Genomic DNA, 22165 nt, shown 5'->3' on the forward strand with positions numbered 1-22165 from the left:
TGATGATAACAAGGAAAATCTGGTAAGAATCAAATGAAATCTGATAGGATATGATAAATCATCAGAATCTGATAAAATTTATCAGAAATTTCATTAAAACATCAGAAATCAGATGCAAAGAAACAAAAAAAAATCTAGATTATTTTTAGATATGTTTCTTTCAATTTTTTTTTCTGAGGACTGGAACAAGCTATATAAAAGAGACTTCCTGATACATCAGAACAAAATTGTGGAGTTCACAAGATCAAGGTAAGAAATTTTATCAGACTCCACTCATTCCCTCTCATCTTAAAAAAAAGGAATTTTTTTTTTTGATTCAGACTCCTATAAATGAATCAAATATCTTCTGATGATATATATATGGGAAAATTCAACTCTTTATGAAACATCTAGAGATCTTTCAATATATATATCATTAAAAGAACAACATGGGAAAGCACTCAATTGAAGAAAAGGCTTTTGATTGCACCAATTCTGAAATCAAAAAGGGTCCCACATAAAAAGGTGCAAGTTGGATACTAGTGTTTATCTTTTAAAAAAATCGTTGAATTGTATTGAATGAGATATACATTAAATTAGAGATAAACCAAGGGTTTTTCAAAAACGGTTGCGTCTTTAAAAGATTAAAACATCATTAAGGTGTCATAAAACACCTTGAATACAAACAACCCACGAAAAACACTCAAAAATCTCTGTCTCAGCTCACTATATATATCCCCTCCAACAACAGAGACGTCCATCTTCAATCTCAATTCTCAAAACCCTAAAAACCCTTTTCAAAAGCAAAAACCCAAATCCTAAATGGCTGCCTCAAACAACAGTCCACCTCCAGCTGAACACTCTGTTCCCCTAATCACTGAAGCTGAATATCTTCCTTTGAAGAACAACATTGAAGCAATGAATACCAATATTGAACAATATGATGTGAAGTGTCAAATTCTCATTGAGTTTCTGATCAGAAGCCTAATAACTCATGCTCTTACAAAGACCAGAGAGGTACCAGAAAGATTGCTACAACAGGTTGTAAACACTCTCAAAGCTCATAATACAAATATGGAGTTAACAGCACATGTATGAGAAGATATCTTCATCGTAATCACACCAGAGAAAATAAGGGAATGTTTGGAGCTACCCCTAAATCAAGAGTATGAGGATGCACCACCAAAAGAAGACATGTTTGAACAACTTGATGCTGTAATGGGATGCAAAGCGAAGATTTCAAAAATCAACGAGTTCAAGAGGAACAAGCTACCTGCCTTCTGGCAAGTATTGATGGAAATATTGAACAAATGTTTATCATCCAAGATCGGAGGTACGGATCAGATAAATATGAATATTCTAACAATCATGTTTAGCCTTATAACTGGGTTGAATATTGATGTTGGAACAAAAATATTTAATCTGTTCAAAAGAACAATTCTGACCAAAACTGGAAAGATAGATTCACATCTACCATTTCCCAGATTTTTATCCATCATAATTTCTGATGCTTTTTCTGAAAGAAATCTGCAAACTCCAAAATCAAAATATATGTGGAGATCAGAAATTATGAAACCTTGGAGTGCTGCAGGGTCATGGAAGTCAGACTTTGATGTACCTGTTCTACCAGAAAATATGATGGATCTTGTACCAGAAAATTCATCATACAGAGCAGAATACATGAGAATGTTAAGTAGGCAAGCAGAAACAAAAGAAGGATTTGAAAAGGTGTCACCCATGGAGCATGATGCAGAAGAATCAAGCACACCAAGAATAGAGCAGCAGGATGAATCTGATCCACATCTGGCTGATAAAGATGTGCATATGACTCATGCAACAGAAAAACATCATGCTGAAGGCTCACATATTGGAGAAACAGGTGCAACAAAATCTAAACTCAATATATTTTATACTTCTGAAAGTGATTCTGATGAATCAATTCAACCAAGATATGAAATATTACAAAGAAGCACTGTTTTTACAAAACAAAATGTGAGTGAAACAAAAGACCCATTTTCTGAGTCAGACACTAAGGAGGAAAATGTGGTAACAACAGGTGGAGATCAGTTCATGATCAAGGAAACCTGGATGAGAAAAATAAAAGTTTCTCAACAACTCATGGAGAATCTGAAAAGGTTCAAGGATGTGAGGAAAACCAGGACTTGAATTTGTTTCAAATTTCTGGTGAGGAAACAGAGAATTTGGATACTTCCAATCCTCTTAACCTCAGAACATCAGAAAATGTGTTTTCTGGTGGTGTTAGAAGAGAAACATCTGTTGTTTCTCCTATTTCCCAAGAACAACCATCTATGTCTCCAAAACAACTTCATAAAGAACTTGAAGATGAAGCTGCTGCTGAGAAAATAGTCATGAACGAAAAACTTGATCTGATACTGGAAAAATCAGAAATCAAAAATCAGAAGTCAAAGCTCTATCAGAGACTGTCAAAGCTGTGCAGAAACAAACTGAAGAAAATAGTGCAGCTCTCAAAGTGATGCGGGCCCAAGTGTGGAGGAACGGGCTATTTTGTATTTGGAGGCCCAGGACCGCGTAACAAAAGGGGCCTCACTAAAATGGCTCTAACTTGGGCTACGGGGGTCCGTTTGGGACGTGCGACCAGGCAGATTGAATAAATTATTTTCAAACGATCAATCGCTCTTCTTCTTTTTTCTAAATATGGCCAGCTTTCAAACCTGGAATAATGCTTTTAACAATGGTTCTATGTCCAAACCTCCGACTCTGGTCAGAGAGGAATACCCCCAATGGAAAATCAGGATGGTCAATTTCCTTAATGGTCATAACCGAGCTCTGTTTCAACCCATTGAAAGGGGTCCACATATACCAATGACTGAAATACCAGCAATTCCAGCAACTGACCAAACACCAGGAATCCCTGCCTCTCGTGCTCCCAAAAGTGAAATAAACTAGAGCCCGGAAGACAAGGATCTGGTGGTTAAGGATGAAAGAGCAAAATCACTCTTAATAATAGCCATCCCTAATGACATATTTTCACAAGTTGATGCTTTTGCATCAGCCAAGGAAATATGAGATCAGTTGGAAAATCTTTGTGAAGGAGGAGAAAGGATGAAGAGAAACAAGAGAACAAACAACGTCTCATCCTATGAAAGGTTTAAAAGTTTACCTAATGAAAAGTTAAATGACACATATCAAAGGTTCACAAAACTTTTAAACGAGCTAAACGAATTTGGAATAACTAAATCAAATGATGAAAGAAACATTAAATTTCTTGATGCTTTGCCTAGAGAATGGAGAAGTCTAACAATGACTTTGTCCTCAACCTTAGAACTAGGAAACATGAGTCTTCACGACTTATATAGCATCTTGATCCCCAGAGAGGAAGAAATATTTGAAGAAACCATTCAAAGAGGGGGATCTTTAGCTCTTATCTCTAACTCACAAAGACAAACAACTTCCAATGATCCACAACCATCAAACAGCCAGGCCTTTGAAACTTCTAATTCATCATCAGATTTTTCAGCCTTTGCTGATGCAATAGCAATGCTCACCAAAACATTTGAGCAAAGGTTGAGGGGAGGAGGCCAGAGGTACCAGAGGAGTGATAGAAGGAGGATGGATGATAGATCTAAAGAAGATGTTAGATGTAAGGATAAAGGAAAGGCTGAGGTGGTGTGTTACAAGTGCAAGAAAAGAGGTCATTATGCATCTGAGTGTAAGACCAAGAAGCTGATAGATGTTGCTTACTATGAAAAGAAGCTTGAGGAAGCTAAGAAGCAACAACAGCAAGTCAGCTTAATTGCTGGAACAGATACATGGCTATCTGATGACTCTTCTGATGAAGAAGAAGAAGAAATGGCCAACTTCTGTCTCATGGCACTTTCTAATGACATACCAGAGACTTCAGGACAACAGGTAAGTTTAGACAATCTTGATCTTGAACACAAGCTAAATGAGCTCATGTCAGATTTTTTAAATTTGCAAGTTAAACACCAATCAGATGGTAAAAAATCTGATGAGTTGCAGAGGACCTTGAATAAAATCATTCTTGAAAACCAATTACTGATAGAACAAAGTTTAGATCAAAGAGCTAAATTTGAGTTCTATGAAAATGAAAGAAGAGATCTTTACAAGAAAATCAATGATAAAGAAATTAATGTAAGAGGTTTTCAAGAAGCAAAAGAATTCATAAATTTCATAGAGTCCACTCCAATGAACAAAGGAGAAGGGTTGGGTTATATAAGAACAAACAATAACAAACCTACTGTCTTTGTAAAAGCTACTCAACAGACTTCTGATAAAAACTTATCAGAATCTGATTCTGAAACTTGCAAATCAACATGTTCTGAATACTCCTTTGACAAGCCAAATTTTTAACCAAAAAGAAGTGAATGCAGTCAAGAGTTTGTAAAAACTCCAGAAGCAGTTCACTCATCTTTTCAAAACTATCCCTTTATTCCATCACAAGAAGGAAAATCAGAAATTTCTGATGATTCCTGTATGTGTGTTGAAATACTGAAGCTTGTTCAACACCATCTCCAAAAGAAAAACAAAAATTCTGTTAATGGCTCAGCATCAAACAGAAATTCTGATGAAAGGTCATCTAGAAGAATTAATAGAACTAGAATATCATCAGAAAGTGTACCCAAGCATGCATGGGTACCTAAAACCCTCTAATCATTTCATTTCAGGACCATCATGTGCAGCAGATCTGGTACTGCGACTCAGGAAGCTCCAAGCACATGACTGGAGATAGGAGCTTACTCAGCAACTTTGTCTCAAAGCTGGGTAAAATGGTGAACTTTGGAAATGGAGTGAAAGGAAGGATAATGGGATACGGATGTATCAGGTATGGATGTTTGACCATTGAAAGAGTAGCTTATGTTGAAGGCTTAAAATATAATTTGCTGAGCTGTGGTCAATTCTGTGACAAAGGTTTTTAGGTAACATTTTTACCAGAAAAATGCTTGCTAATAGGTATGGATGATAATAAAATATATTTGGGAAAAGGATAAGACAATCAATTTATTACTTTGACTTCAAAGAAGAAAATGAACATCCTAAACTATGTCTATTTTCAAAAATTAACAAAGGAAGTAGTTGGTTGTGGCATAAAAGATTGGCTCACATAAATTTCAAAAACCTAAACAAATTAGCAAGTAAAGGTCTGGTAAAAGGGTTACCTTTCATATCCTCTAAAAAGGATAAAATTTGTGATGCTTGTGAGATGGGAAAGTCAAAAAGAAGCTCTCACAAGTCAATTTCTGAGTCTTCCATTACACAAAATTTGAAACTTTTACACATGGATTTGTGTGGACCTATAGGTACAGAAAGTTTTTCTGGGAAGAAATATATACTAGTAATAGTTGATGATTTTTCCAGATACACATGGGTTGAATTTTTGAGAAAGAAAAATGAAACACCTGATTTGATCATTAATTTTATAAAGAAAATTGAAAATCTGTTAAAACTAATAGTAAGAAGGATCAGATCAGACAATGGGACAGAATTCAAAAATTCTAAAATTGAAAGCTTTCTTGTAAACAAAGGAATCTCTCATGACTTTTCTGTTCCCAGAACCCCTCAACAAAATGGGGTTGTTGAAAGAAAAAAATAGAACCTTAGTAGAAGCTGCCAGAACAATGCTTGCATATGCCAAAATGCCCTCTCACTTTTGGGCAGAAGCAATTGCAAATGCATGTTTTACTCAAAACAGAACTCTCATCAACAAAAGGCTAAACAAAACACCCTACAACATAATAAATAATAGAATTCCAAGTGTAAAATTTTTACACACATTTGGTTGTAGATGTTTTGTTTTCAATGATTTTGAAAGCCTTGAAAAATTTGACAGAAAAGCAGAAAAAGGTATTTTTCTTGGATATTCATTGTCCTCAAAAGCTTATAGAATTTTTATTCTTAATACAAGGACAATCAGAGAAAGTTTATATGTCTCATTTGATGACTCATCAGAGACTGAAGTGTCTGATGAATACATGAAAGAAATAAACTTTTCTGACAAACAAGAAAATTATGAGCATCTCTTTGAAATGATATCAAAAGATCTTTTAGAACTTGATAAAGCTTGTACATTTAAGCCATCAGAAATATCATGTACTAACCCTGAAGAACAAGTAAATAGCACAACAGAAAATCAAAATTTTGGTGCTTTACATGAATTAGAGGTAACTGGACATGGGGAAACTTCAAATCCATCAGAACCAACAATTATTCAAAACAGGTTAAGATGGATCAAAGGGCATGTTCATTCTGATATCATTGGCAATCTAGCTGATGGTGTGAGAACAAGATCTGCAACTGCACATGAATGTGCATATGCTGGGTTCTTAAGCACGATAGAACCCAAATCTGCCAAAGAAGCTCTGAATGATCCAGATTGGATACAAGCTATGCAAGAAGAGCTGGATCAATTCGAAAAGAGCAAGGTATGGGATCTGGTACCCAAGCCCAAAGACAAATCTGTCATAGGCTCAAAATGGGTATACAGGAATAAATCTGATGAAAATGGCATAATCACAAGGAACAAAGCAAGGTTAGTAGTCAAAGGTTACTGTCAACAAGAAGGTATTGATTATGATGAAACCTTTGCACCAGTAGCTAGATTAGAAGCTGTAAGAATTTTTCTTGCTTATGCTGATCCAAGGATTTCAAAGTTTATCAAATGGATGTAAAATCAGCTTTCCTAAATGGTAAAATTGAAGAAGAAGTTTATGTGCAACAACCTGAAGGCTTTGTTGATCCAAAATTTCAAAATCATGTTTATAGATTAAACAAAGCCTTGTATGGATTGAAGCAAGCTCCAAGAGCCTGGTATGAAACATTATCAAACTTCTTACTCAATTCTGGATTTACCAAAGGTACTATTGACACCACACTGTTTCTCAAAACACACAAAAACCATAACTTGTTGGTTCAGATATATGTTGATGACATTATATTTAGATCAACAAATGAAAAATTTTGCAAAAAGTTTCAAAAATCAATGACCAGCCATTTTGAAATGAGCATGATGGGTGAATTAACCTTTTTCTTAGGGTTACAAGTCAAACAAAGAATTGATGGAATATTTTTGAGTCAATCAAAATATGTCAAAACAATTCTACAAAAATATTCACTTGAAAACTGCTCACTTTCAAAAACTCCCATGGCAATAGGGAACAAATTGGATTCTGATAAAGATGGAATAAGTGTAGATATTAAAACCTATAGAGGGATGATAGGGTCATTGTTATACTTAACTGCAAGTAGACCAGACATCATGTTTGCTACATGCTTTCTGGCCAGATATCAATGTGACCCTAAGGAATCTCATTTAAAAGCTGTAAAAAGGGTTTTCAAATATCTAAAAGGCACTTCAGAACTTGGTCTCTGGTATCCAAAGGATACAAACCTTGAATTAATTGCATACACAGATGCAGATTATGCAGGGTGTAAGATTGACAGAAAAAGCACATCTGGTGCTTGTCAAATCTTGGGGGAAAAATTGGTATGTTGGGCAAGCTGTTGTTGTTCACAACAACAGAGTCAGAATATGTTGCCGCAGCAAGCTGTTGTTCACAAGTGCTGTGGATGCAAACTCAACTGAAGGACTATGGAGTAAATCTGACAAAAATACCAATTTTGTGTGATTCAAAGAGTGCAATTGCAATAACAGAAAATCCAGTTCATCACTCAAGAACCAAACACATAGATGTCAGATATCACTTCATAAAAGATCATGTGGGGAAAGGTAACATTGAAATGTATTTTGTTCCAACTGAAAACCAAATTGCTGATATATTTACAAAACCTCTTGATGAAAAGAGACATAATTTTTTGATCAGCAAACTTGGCATGGTCAACATAAGAGATGAAAATGTTTCAGAAATAAAAGCAAAACAAAATGAAAACCAAGTTGATAATCATCAAGTTACTGAGAATGAAAGGATAATTAAACAAAATTCTGATGCAGAAATTCATCTATCTGATGAAAAATCAGAAGATTTAATAAATCATCAATAAAATGTGATGATTTACAAGAAATTCTGATTTACATCAGGAACTTTTGTTTAATTGTGCAGAATAATCAGTAATCATCAAAAGTCCATATCTTCATATATATTCCATTTGTATAAATTTTTTATTTTTTTTGTTGTTTAAAAAAAAGGGGGAAAACATTGATGACATGCATGAAGATAAAATTAAATCCAACGAATTCAATCGTCACAAATAATTTTTTTTTAAAAAAAGGGATTTTTTTTTAAACATGCAACGTCATTCGATTATAAGGAGTTTAATAGAAACACGTAAGCACCAATATCATTAGGAGCTATGAAAGTAGCCGCCCACCTATTGAATGCTTACTCACATAAAAGGCTCAGTAGACTGTCATATTCACTGCAATAGATATCGTCTTAAATGAAGAGAAGAATTTTTTTTGTTAATATGAAACTATCACTTTCACCTATAAATATTAACAATCTAAAAAAAGACATTCTTCACAACAAAATCTTCTCTTCAAAAGCCTACCATCAGAAAAACTTCTTATTTCAAAATGAACCACCCAAAATCAATGGAATCCAACCAATTCCCTCTCAAACTTTACGAACATCATAATCTCAGATTAAGATCCAACTTAGAAGGACCTGCATGGGAGGACTGCCGGTTTGTGTACAATATGATCATGAGAAGTCCTTTGGGCTTTGCCATGTCTACACATGTCACCATATATCCAGAACTTCTTCAGGAGTTCTGGTGGAATGCTCAAGTTGTTATGAGTGGCACTTCTATGTGGATAAGAAGTGAGGTTATGGGGGTAGAGATCACCCTAAAAGAGGAAACACTCAGAGATGTCCTCAAATTGGGTGACTATCGAAGGATCAGTATATTGGAAAAGGCAGAAGTGCAAAGGACCTTGACTGAAATGGGCTACAATTCAAGCAATGTGTCAAGGCAAATTTGCAAATCTGGGTTCATACCACCTTTTCAATATTTGGTAACACAGCTGAGTGTCTGCTTTTCGAAAAAGACAGGACACTTTAATGAGCTATCTTACAGGATGATGGAAGTGGCGCATGCTATTGTACAGGAAAAACCTTACAATTACGCTAAGTTTCTCATGAGAGACTTAGAAGGAAACATCCATGGCCGTAATCCTTTTCTGATCTACCCTTGTTTCGTAACCAAAGTAATCACAAGTCAACTTGACTTTGGTGGTGTGAGAAGTTGTTATACAAGAGCTGAACTGGCACTTCAAGAAAACTTAAGAGTTGCTTCCCTGGTTCCATCAACCTTTCATACAGGAAGAATAACCAGTCTCTGGTTATATGTGAAGTGCATGTATAACGTGTTGGATGAAGATGATGAGTAGTTAGGTCTATCTGTGTTTGTTTTAGCTTGTTAAATTTTTTTTGTGTGTTCTAACCCACTTTTGTTTAGTAATATATTCAGTTTTTCTTAATTGAATGTTAATTAAATATGTCAATAGGTCCAGGGGGAACTAAGAAATCTTGTCTGATGATAACAAGGAAAATCTGGTAAGAATCAAATGAAATCTGATAGGATATGATAATTCATCAGAATCTGATAAAATTTATCAGAAATTTCATTAAAACATCAGAAATCAGATGCAAAGAAACAAAAAAAAAATCTAGATTATTTTTAGATATGTTTCTTTCAATTTTTTTTTTCTGAGGACTGGAACAAGCTATATGAAAGAGACTTCCTGATACATCAGAACAAAATTGTGGAGTTCACAAGATCAAGGTAAGAAATTTTATCAGACTCCACTCATTCCCTCTCATCTTAAAAAAATGGATTTTTTTTTTTGATTCAGACTCCTATAAATGAATCAAATATCTTCTGATGATATATATATGGGAAAATTCAACTCTTTATGAAACATCTAGAGATCTTTCAATATATATATCATTAAAAGAACAACATGGGAAAGCACTCAATTGAAGAAAAGGCTTTTGATTGGACCAATTCTGAAATCAAAAAGGGTCCCACATAAAAAGGTGCAAGTTGGATACTAGTGTTTATCTTTTAAAAAATCGTTGAATTGTCTTGAATGAGATATACATTAAATTAGAGATAAACCAAGGGTTTTTCAAAAACGGTTGCGTCTTTAAAAGATTAAAACATCATTAAGGTGTCATAAAACACCTTGAATACAAACAACCCACGAAAAACACTCAAAAATCTCTGTCTCAGCTCACTATATATATCCCCTCCAACAACAGAGACGTCCATCTTCAATCTCAATTCTCAAAACCCTAAAAACCTTTTTCAAAAGCAAAAACCCAAATCCTAAATGGCTGCCTCAAACAACAGTCCACCTCCAGCTGAACACTCTGTTCCCCTAATCACTGAAGCTGAATATCTTCCTTTGAAGAACAACAATGAAGCAATGAATACCAATATTGAACAATATGATGTGAAGTGTCAAATTCTCATTGAGTTTCTGATCAGAAGCCTAATAACTCATGCTCTTACAAAGACCAGATAGGTACCAGAAAGATCGCTACAACAGGTTGTAAACACTCTCGAAGCTCATAATACAAATATGGAGTTAACAACACATGTATGGGAAGATATCTTCATCGTAATCACACCAGAGAAAATAAGGGAATGTTTGGAGCTACCCTTAAATCAAGAGTATGAAGATGCACCACCAAAAGAAGACATGTTTGAACAACTTGATGCTGTAATGGGATGCAAGGCGAAGATTTCAAAAATCAACGAGTTCAAGAGGAACAAGCTACTTGCCTTCTGGCAAGTATTGATGGAAATATTGAATAAATGTTTATCATCCAAGATCGGAGGTACGGATCAGATAAATATGAATATTCTAACAATCATGTTCAGCCTTATAACTGGGTTGAATATTGATGTTGGAACAGAAATATTTAATCTGATCAAAAGAACAATTCTGACCAAAACTGGAAAGATAGATTCACATCTACCATTTCCCAGATTTTTATCCATCATAATTTCTGATGCTTTTTCTGAAAGAAATCTGCAAACTCCAAAATCAAAATATATGTGGAGATCAGAAATTATGAAACCTTGGAGTGCTGCAGGGTCATGGAAGTCAGATTTTGATGTACCTGTTCTACCAGAAAATATGATGGATCTTGTACCAGAAAATTCATCATACAGAGCAGAATACATGAGAATGTTAAGTAGGCAAGCAGAAACAAAAGAAGGATTTGAAAAGGTGTCACCCATGGAGCATGATGCAGAAGAATCAAGCACACCAAGAATAGAGCAGCAGGATGAATCTGATCCACATCTGGCTGATAAAGATGTGCATATGACTCATGCAACAGAAAAACATCATGCTGAAGGCTCACATATTGGAGAAACAGGTGCAACAAAATCTAAACTCAATATATTTTATACTTCTGAAAGTGATTCTGATGAATCAATTCAACCAAGATATGAAATATTACAAAGAAGCACTGTTTTTACAAAACAAAATGTGAGTGAAACAAAAGACCCATTTTCTGAGTCAGACACTGAGGAGGAAAATGTGGTAACAACAGGTGGAGATCAGTTCATGATCAAGGAAACCTGGATGAGAAAAATAAAAGTTTCTCAACAACTCATGGAGAATCTGAAAAGGTTCAAGGATGTGAGGAAAACCAGGACTTGAATTTGTTTCAAATTTCTGGTGAGGAAACAGAGAATTTGGATACTTCCAATCCTCTTAACCTCAGAACATCAGAAAATGTGTTTTCTGGTGGTGTTAGAAGAGAAACATCTGTTGTTTCTCCTATTTCCCAAGAACAACCATCTATGTCTCCAAAACAACTTCATAAAGAACTTGAAGATGAAGCTGCTGCTGAGAAAATAGTCATGAATGAAAAACTTGATCTGATACTGGAAAAATCAGAAATCAAAAATCAGAAGTCAAAGCTCTATCAGAGACTGTCAAAGCTGTGCAGAAACAAACTGAAGAAAATAGTGCAGCTCTCAAAGTGATGCGGACCCAAGTGTGGAGGAACGGGCTATTTTGTATTTGGAGGCCCAGGACCGCGTAACAAAAGGGGCCTCACTAAAATGGCTCTAACTTGGGCTACGGGGGTCCGTTTAGGACGTGCGACCAGGCGATTCGAACGTGAGAAAAAGCTCTATCTTGCTGCAAACGCCTAAGGCGGTTTGGGTCATCGTCCGGGCCGAAAAAAATGCTTATTTCTATTAGTTTTTTCCATTTTTATGTTTTTTCTAGTATTTTGGGCATTTTGTTTTTGGGTTTGTGTTTGGCCCGTTGTCTTTTTTAGGCCCATTTCGAATTTCTGTCTCTATTTATGTATTGCCCTAGTCATTTGAACAATCAGAATTGAATTTTGAGAAAACAGTTTTTTCACTTCAAATTCCGTGGCCTTTGGGGTTACAATTTGGGGGTTGGGGAAGAACTACACGGGTATTCGCAGAATCAACGTGTAATCTTCATTTTTCCGTTTCACGCGCTACATCACAAAGAAATACAAAAGTCATCAGCAAACAAAGGAACTTCTTCAGAAATGGAAAAGGCTCTTAAAGAACTGCATGATATCAAGAAAAAGATGACAGAGATTGCAACTGCAGGAGAAAGTTCAAGTTTAGGAAGGCTTCTTGAAGAAATACAACTTCTCAGAGCCAATAGCAGCAGTCTAACTTAGGCTTTTGAAAAGTTGGTACTGGAATTAAGTGAACAAAGAAATAAAGAAAATCAGGAGTTTCGGAAGATAAAGAAGCAAGAAGAAACAAATAGTCAATCTCTTACTAACATTCACTTGCTAGTAAAAAGATTGCAATACAATGTTGCCACACTGGCAAAAGTTGATCTTCATAAACTAAAGACTCCAATTCCACAAGAAAGACAAGCAAAAGAATCAGAAAGTCCCCAACATCAACCAGAAACCATCCAACAAGAACAAATGAAGCAAACAGAAGCTGTAACAGTTCAAAAAGAAAAGCAGACCATGGGTCCACCACCAGATAAACAAAATTTACCCATGGGTCCTCCACCAAGCATATCAAAGCCAGAAACTTCAAGTTTCTAACATAAAGAATACACTTCAGCTCAACCATCAACTACAACCATCACTGGAGAAACAGAATTTAGCATAAGGATGGACACAAAAGAGAAGCGAAGAATGGAACATGAAGTGACCTCTTCAAAAAGGCCAAGAAAAATAATGAGAGAAGACTCAGAAGGCAACATCAAAGAATCAGAAGTGCTGGAAGGTGATCTACACACAATCATGTATCCAGAAGAACATCTGAAGCACTACTATTGGAAAGGTCCAGAAGACAACCCAACAAGGCCACTCTCACCAATGAGTAAAGGTATTTATGAACAAAGAAAAAATGGCAGCTGGGTAATATTGCACAACAAATTGATCAATCCAATAGTATCAATTGAAAGAGTTGATACTTTGACTACTGGAGGACACTTACTAGGGAATGAAAGTCAAAACAAGTACACCCTAGTCAGAAAAGACAAAGATGTTCAAAAAGTTACTGATGTAGACCTGGCTGATGAAATTCATCCAATGGACATAGTCAAGATGAAGAACATCATTGATGAATGGAAAGGTGGTTCAGTAGTGATCAGGAGAGCCCATGACAGTGTTAAAAATGCAGGAGCAAAATTATACAAAAGAGCAGCATTAGCAGACTTTGATATGTGTATCAATTTCGAGTATAGCACTAAGGTGTTAATACCTCCACCCAACACAATTATTCCAGCTGAAATCCCTTCAAAATTAGCAAGAACTGGTGCAATCTTTGACACACCAGAAATCTGTGCAGTCTTCAAAGATGCTCATAATGAGAAAGCTCTATTCAGAATCAGTGAAATTTGCAGGCACTCAAACCAAACTTTAAAGTATATAACAAACTGCATAAATGAGAAACAAGAGCAACTCAAGATGAAAGGAAAGAACAATGAGCAGCTGAGAAAGAAAATTGAAGATTGCATTGAAGATTGGATGGAAGCAAGAGAATGGTACAAATCGATGTACTAGGCAACTCAAAAGATAATTGATCACAAGAAGAAGCTGAAACCAGGAGACAAACACAGAGGTGGAGTGAAGATCAATTGAATGAATTGATGAGATAGAAATTTTTTTGAACAATGTTTAGAATTTGTTTTTCTATTTCTTTTACAATGGTTGGATGGTCTATGCTTTAACTTTTATGTTTTATGCTTTATGTCTGTGGGACATAGTCACTTGATATTTCTTTTTCAAGAATTAGTTAAAAGTTGTTTACATTTGGACATAGAGATAGTTCATTTTCTTACAATACTTAGGGGGAAACTGTTAGGAAACTTTATTTGTAAGTATTGAAGAAAATCTCAATCAACTAGATCTCTGAAGAAGATAACAGTCCTGAAGAACACAGCAAGATGAAGAAAAATAGTTGGGACAACTAAAAAGCAAAGTATCTACTACAAAGAATCTCAAGTTGATAAAGAGTTGATTTGGATTATCAGAGAAGGTCGTTTCTGATGGATCTGATGATTTCTGATGAAATATCATCAGTTTCTGACAAATTCTGATCATCAAACTTTCTGATGATTTGTTCACCAGAATTTCTGATGAAGTGGCTTATCAGAAATTCTGATAACAGACCCACTTGTCTAAAATCACAACTCTATCCTGCCACCTATGACCGAAGCATGACATTATTGGTTTTCATGATTACAAATGCAACTTGAATGATGGATTCAATGAATATGTCAAATTGCTACTTTATGCAGGACTTATTGCATGAATAAACAAATTGTTTATTCATGTCCACAGCCGTCTATAAATAGAAGGCTCGAGAGGCAGAAGATACTTGAGTTTGAAGCTTAGCATTCACATACAAACACTCAAACTCCAACTGCTCTTCTCACCCACAGAAATCAAGATTCATTTGTATTAGATAATAATCTTACAATCACCTTGTTAAACTAATTTGTTTCAAAGTGATATAAACTTGATAATTCTGTAGGTCTTGTTTCTTGAAAGTCTGATTTCCATTTCCGCACATCTTTTTCACATATACTGAAATCACTTGCCATATTACGTAAAAAGAAGTTGTTAAGGCCATACTGGGTCCAACATCGTTCGATCGAATGGCAATCCGATCGGACGGCAATCCGTTCGACATTCAGATCTTGGAAGAGTTGAAATAAAAGTCTAAGTGTGGAACCAAGTGTAGGCCGATCGGATGGCTGTTCGATCGGATGGTAATCTGATCGGACGGCAATCCGATCGGACGGCAATCCGTCCCGACGACCTGATCGTCTCTGTCACTTGATTGTTTTAAAAGTTTTGCAGTTTTGATCGAGACGATGTGATAACATGCTAAACAACAGAACCCCATCATGACCCAAGTGACCCGATCGAACAGGAATCACTCTAGTCCGGTCAGTTCACGGTTCGAGACGGTTGTTTATGTTTAACCCTGAGATCGGTTGTCTCATGGATACTATTCAAATCTTGAACCAATACGTCACTAAGAAAGAGTAGAAGATCAGAACAAGTTCTGATTCTGTCGGTTTTGAGTGCATTGAGTGTAAAACATTTGAAAGAAAGTTAGAAAACCATCTTTCAATCCTTTTAACCATGAATCTATGTATATCTATGCGAAATCTTTGTTTAATCATGTGGAAATCCTTCAGATATGGGTTGTTCTTGGCGGAATGAGGCCAACACTTGAAGTTCATAAGAACTCCATGATGACATCATCCTAGAACACCTCAAATCCGTTGATTTCACAGTTAAAAGTTAAGATTCAAAGTTGAAAAAGATGAAGGAGTGCGTGTAGATCATAGAAACAAGATTTAGGTTGAAAACTTGCAAGAATCGCGAGAAATCGAGAGAAAGATGTGACAGGTGGGTATTTATAGGGTTTCCATAAGGGGAAAGTGTGCATGGATCAGATTGGCCACCGATCGGATGGCAACTCGATCGGATGGCAATCCGATCGGATGGCCACTCGATCCAGTTGTCCGGTGTGTTGAGTTTTGTCGTTTCGATTCGCGTGTTGAGCGTTGCGTTGCGATGCGTTTCGAGCGAGCGATGCGATAAATTAATAATAAACACACAATACTATATCTAACATACAATCATCATAAATAACTGGCGTTTAGCATTTGCGATTCAATTGCGATAGAGTTACGATTGCGTTTCGATTAACCACCACATAAACATAAATAAACATGCACAAGTAACACATAAATAGCACACACACGTAAAACAATATCCAGAACGCATGATTCGAGTTGCGAATGCGATTGCGATGCGAAAAGCGATAAAGCGATAAAACATGCCATAAATATCGATTAAACTTCGATTATTAACAAATACTCCACATAATACAACTAAAGCAAATAAAATAAAGATTCTATTACAAGTCAAATAAGTCAAAACAGTAGTTGAGCAAGGAGTGGCAGATCGCAATTAGCAATCTTTTCTTCCTTTAACTTCAATCTTGACTTTGACTTTGACTTTCGAAACACGGGGTGTTACAGTAACTCTTTAACATCTTTTTCTAACGACAAATTCGGATTACTGACGGGCCACTAGAGTATCATCGTGCCACCAGCGGAACCAACAGATCATATCCATCTTCACTAGGCTATAATGCATATACACCAATTCAAGAGGAAACATAATAAATATGGGAACCCCCCCCCCCCCTTATGGGAATCGAACCCAGGACCTATTGGTCTCAAAGCCTTATTCCACCCCCAAGATGCCACAAGGCTATAAAGCCATGGACAACTCTTTAACATCTAAACATTGACTAAACCGCTTCTGTAATTGTTGTGTCAAAAACATCGGCGAAGCAAAAAAGAAAAAAAAATTGAACATTGCTACATTGAATTAAATTAACTAAATTTATGATAACTACAATCTCGCCTCGACTTGACCTGAACCCGAACGAAGGCCAACCCGAAAAACCTAACGTGTGGTTGTGAAAAAATTGAAGATCGAAAAAAACAGACCCCATTGGAAAAAAATCCTGGGTGTAACACTAATTAGAAGTACAATTAAACACCATGTGAGTTAGTTTTCTAGAAAAACATATTTGAGAGTGTAAAGTAACTTAATCCCTTGGATTTCTCATTGATAACAATAACATACATATAGTACATAGGAAATAGATAATTACGGAAACAAGATAATTAAGAATAAATTACAAGCAATACAAAATAATGACCGATAATTGGAGGGGCTCAATTATCGGCTAACACGCCCCCGCAGTTTGAGCCGTAGGAAGATGAAGGCATAAACTGGATTGAAAATGCTGAAATAGATGCTTCGGTAGACCCTTGGTAAAGATATCCACGTATTGATAGTCAACAGGCACGCGAAGAACTTTGACGGTGCCAAGGCGGACTTTTTCTCGGACAAAGTGGACGTCCACTTCAATGTGTTTTGTGCATTGGTGTTGAACTGGATTTTCAGCAAGGTACACAGCCGAGATGTTGTCGCAGTAAATGATGGTAGCATAGCGAACAGGAATACGCAATTCAAGCAAAAGGTTGCGAACCCAACTAATTTCTGCAACTGCGTTAGCCACGCCACAGTATTCAGCTTCGGCACTTGATCTGGAAATAGTGGATTGACGTTTAGAGGACCAGGAGATCAAGTTGGATCCCAAATAAACACAGTAGCCAGAGGTGGAGCGTCTGGAGTTGGGGCAGCCACCCCAACCGACATCAGAGTAGGCAGCCAGCATGGTAGATGATGACAGTGAAATCAATCAGGCTTGGTCGATGGTGCTTTGAGGCAGCGAAGGATCCTATTGAGAAATTGAAAATGATGTTCTTTAGGAGCATGCATAAATAGACAGACCTGTTGAACGACATAGGTGATGTTGGGTCTGGTGATAGTAAGATACTAGAGAGCCCCTGCTAAGCTCCTGTATAAAGAACCATTTGCACAAGTAGAGCCGCTATCGGCGCTGAGTTTTGACCCAATTTCCACAGGGGTGCTCACGGATTTACAATTGGACATATTTGTACGAGACAAAATGTCAACTGCATAGTGGATTGAGACAAGAATTATTCGTTAGCTTGTTTTGTTACAGCAATACCCAAAAAATGATGTGAAGTCCCAAAGTCAATCATCCTGAATTCAGCTGTGAGAGACTTAATAATGTGTTGTAGTAGACCATCACTGGAAGCAATTAAAATAATATTATCCACATACAACAGTAGATAATCCATGTGATCCTCGTGTGTAACACCCGAAAATATAAAACTTTATATTAGAATTATAAAGAATAAAATAAATGATAAAAACTAACAAGGAATAAATAACCAAGTTAGTCGAGAGTCTTGTAATAACTTGGTAGAGGGTTAAAACACCTTAAATAAGAACTTATTGATAATGGAGGGACCAAAGGTGTTAAAAGCTGAAACTAAAATTATCTAAAACAAAATTTAATCACCAAACACACACTAATGTGTGTGTCTGGTCGATCAATAGAGAGGGGGGTGACCTAAGCTCATCTTCAAAACCCTAAGTCACATAAAACTCAAAAATTGAAGGCAAAGATCAGTTCCAAAATGAAATTAAAGCTTAGATTGGTGATCCCCACTGCAAGGGGGTCATAAGGTGTGTGAATTTTGAAGGAAATCTCTACTTTGATTTCTGGATGAATTTATAGATTCCGAAAATTGTTGTTGCATGAATGTTATATGATGAAATTGGAAAGATATTGTGTCTAGGAATGAACCGTAGACCATCATATGTTGAAATTATGTTGATTTTTTGTGAATTCCATGAACACCAATGAAGGTGACAAATGGGTTTAGTAGAACTTGATAAACACTAGGATTTTCATTGTTATTCTAGTGTAATCTGATTCATAGGAAGTAATTTCTGAAATTTTGATGTTGAAATTTATATGTGATTGTTTGATTGGTGTAAATTTTGGCCACATAACAAGTCACGAACTTGATAATGAATTGTGTAAAATCATGCCCATAAAGTGTTTGTAAAAATGCCTCAAAGAAGGTTTAAAACTGAAATTCAAGTTAAAACGGATATTTGTAATGTTTCGGCAAACTATGTGAAATATGTTAAGAAAAGAGTTCTAAACATGCTATGGTTGAACTTTATAGGAAAGGAAGCCGGAGCGTCTAGTGGACAAGCAGATAGTGACGCGCGTTTGAAGGTTTTGCTTTAAAGGTATGTAACTCGATTCATTACATAAAGTAAGTTCGATATTCAAATCATGTCTAGTTGTGTTTTAGAATAGAGAATTGTGTTGATTGAGGTGACGATGTTCACTACTTGAATTAATAGATTAAGATTGGATTAAGAAGCATTTGGTAGTCAATATAAATGGAGGATTCCATAATTGAGTAGATAGTAGTGTTAGAGTTTGAGAGTTAGCTTTTGGCATCGACAATCACAAGAGCATGAAGCCATATGGATGGTATTGAAATGCCGTTGATATTAAGCCCCGAATGTTGGGTAAGAGCGCCATAAAGTTACTATCTCAATGGTATAAAAATTGTATAAACTTGGTGGGTCGAATAATCACATAGTGATTTTAGTCATTCGATCCGTAATCTAAATTTTTGGGTATGATAAATGTAATAGGCACGTCGGTAATGAAATTACAAACATATAGGAAAAAGAATCACCTAAAACGGACCTACGGATCAAAAGTTACGGACATTTGAAGTTGAAATTTGGAATTTTCGGAGCTGGCAGGAAATGCAGGTCAAAAACCTCCACCTGCTGGAAAACCAAGTCCCCTGCGCCACGCGATAGGATCCTTTGGATCTGGCGTGACACGCGAGAGGTCACGCGACACGTGACGAGATTAGGTGGTTCTGGCGCGACACGCGACAGGCCCAAAATCAATTTTTTATTTTATTTTCGATGGTTTGATGCTAGAACTCGTCTATATGCATTATTTCAATGTCAAAACTAACATTTTAAGTGGTTTTGACTCTAGGTGTTGATGGGGTCTTTCCGGATGGCGATCAAGCATGTTTTGAAGAACCGAACATGAACTTTTGAAACTTCCGCGTCAAATTAACTTTGTTTAGACAATGTTTTTGATGTAAACGATTTACTAATCATGTTGTGAATGTTTAAACTAGTTGGTAGTTGACTAGTATGTGATCACTTTAAAACTTTGATTTTGTACTTATGTTTGAAGTAAAGTACTTTTTATATAAAATCCTGCATATTTTTATTAAATTCGAATAGAAATTAGAAGGTTGTTACATCGTGGTGGTATATGAAAAGTGATGTATCACACACACTGCTTTTGAATCCACATTTGAACAGATATCCTGCAAAACGTTGATACCAGGCCCTCGGGGCTTGTTTTAGACCATATAAAGATTTATTAAGTTTGCAAACATGTTTGGGGTAAGTGGAAGAGGTGAAGCCAGGTGGTTGAAACATGTATACAGTTTCCTTTAATTGTCTGTGTAGGAATGCGTTTTTGACATCTAGTTGATGTGTAGACCAACCCCTCGAAACAACAAGGCTGAGGACAGTGCAAATGGTGGTGGGTTTGACCACCGGGCTAAACGTCTCATCACAGTCAACTCCCACTGTTTGGCTTTTACCATTTACAACCAGACGAGCCTTGTGGCGCTCTAGAGAGCCATCGGCATAGAACTTGTGTTTGAAAAGTAACATGCATCGGATGACAGGAAATCAGGTGGTCGCGGGACAAGTTCTCACGTGTTGTTGGCCAATAGAGCTTCATATTCATCGGTCATAGCAATTTTCCAGTTTGGGTCAGTAAGGGCGGTTAGATGGGACTTCGGTAGAGGGGAAATGGTAGGGGAAGTTTGGGTGTGTAGAGAGTAAGGTAGTTTGGGTTTGACAATGCCGGAATGAGAGCGGGTTTGATGTGAGTTAGAAGGGGTGGGGGTGATATGGTTCGGTTGGGTTGGGATATATGAGGGACGTGGTGATGAGTCGTGGGATGGGCCGGGTGTGTCTTGGGCTATGGGTGGAGGGGATGTGTGGGTCGTAGGTGGGCTAGATGGGCTAGGATGTGTGTTGGGCGGGGGGAACGTGGACAGGTGGTGTCACTGATGGTGTAGAAAGATAGGAAGGTTCAAATAAGAGAGGGTTTAGATCGAGGAAGTTATGGGTAGGTGGCGGAATGGATGGGTTGGCAATTGGAAAAACTTCCTCGTCAAAGGTGACATGACGGGAAAAATAGTTTTACCAGAAGCAAGGTCAAGGCATCGGTACCCACGATAGTTGGCGGGGTAACCAAGGAAGAGACATGCGACGGATCAGTTAGTGGGCTCATTTGGGCGGGTGACAGAGGTGTTGGGGTAGCAAATGCATCCGAACATGCGAAGATGCTCGTAGGAAGGTTCCCGAAGGTAAAGGAAAGAGAGAGAAAGGGGTGCGGTTCTGGTGAAGTTTGGTGGGTAAGATGTTGTGAAGGTAAGATGCGGTGTGGAAAGCCTCGACCCAAAAGGTTAAAGGGATGGAGGCATGGGTGAGCAGGGTAAACATGATTTCGTTTAATCGGCGAATCATGTGTTCAGCTTTGCCATTTTGCTAAGACGTGTGAGGGCATGGAAAACGAAGTTGAATGCCATTTTGAGAGGTGAAGGTATGAAGATTGGTGTTATCGAATTCGCCCCCCATGTCACATTGTATTGCTTGAATAGGTAAACGAAATTGGGTTGTGACAAATTGGTGAAAGTGAGTGATTTTGGAAAAGGATTCGGATTTAAATTTAAGGGGGTAAACCCAAGTATATTGTGTAAAGTCATCAATTATTACCAAATAATATTTATAACCCGCATGACTTAATATATGTGAAGTCCACAAATCACAACGCATTAAAGAAAAAGGACACATAGTATGTGAAACAGAATCAAAAAATGGCAAACGTTTATGTTTAGACAACTGACAAGCATGGCAAAGAGAAGATGTCTTATGTTTATTATAAGAAATAAAATGGTTCGAACGAAGAAACTTCATAACCGGTTGACCCGGATGACCAAGTCGGTTGGGCCAAAAAGGAGGATCTTGAGGAGAAACAAAGTAAGTAGTAGCAGAAGCATTGGGAGTGAGCGGGTACAAGTCACCAGAACTATTGTGACGACTTAGGATCGTGCCATCCTTGAAATCCTTCACAGAAAAACCAAAAGGGTCAAACTCAATAGATGTGTAATTATCAATATTGAATTGACGGACTGAGATAAGGTTATTGA

The sequence above is a fragment of the Helianthus annuus genome, chromosome 16 (genome assembly GCF_002127325.2).
Source record: "Helianthus annuus cultivar XRQ/B chromosome 16, HanXRQr2.0-SUNRISE, whole genome shotgun sequence".
Taxonomy (NCBI): Eukaryota; Viridiplantae; Streptophyta; class Magnoliopsida; order Asterales; family Asteraceae; genus Helianthus; species Helianthus annuus.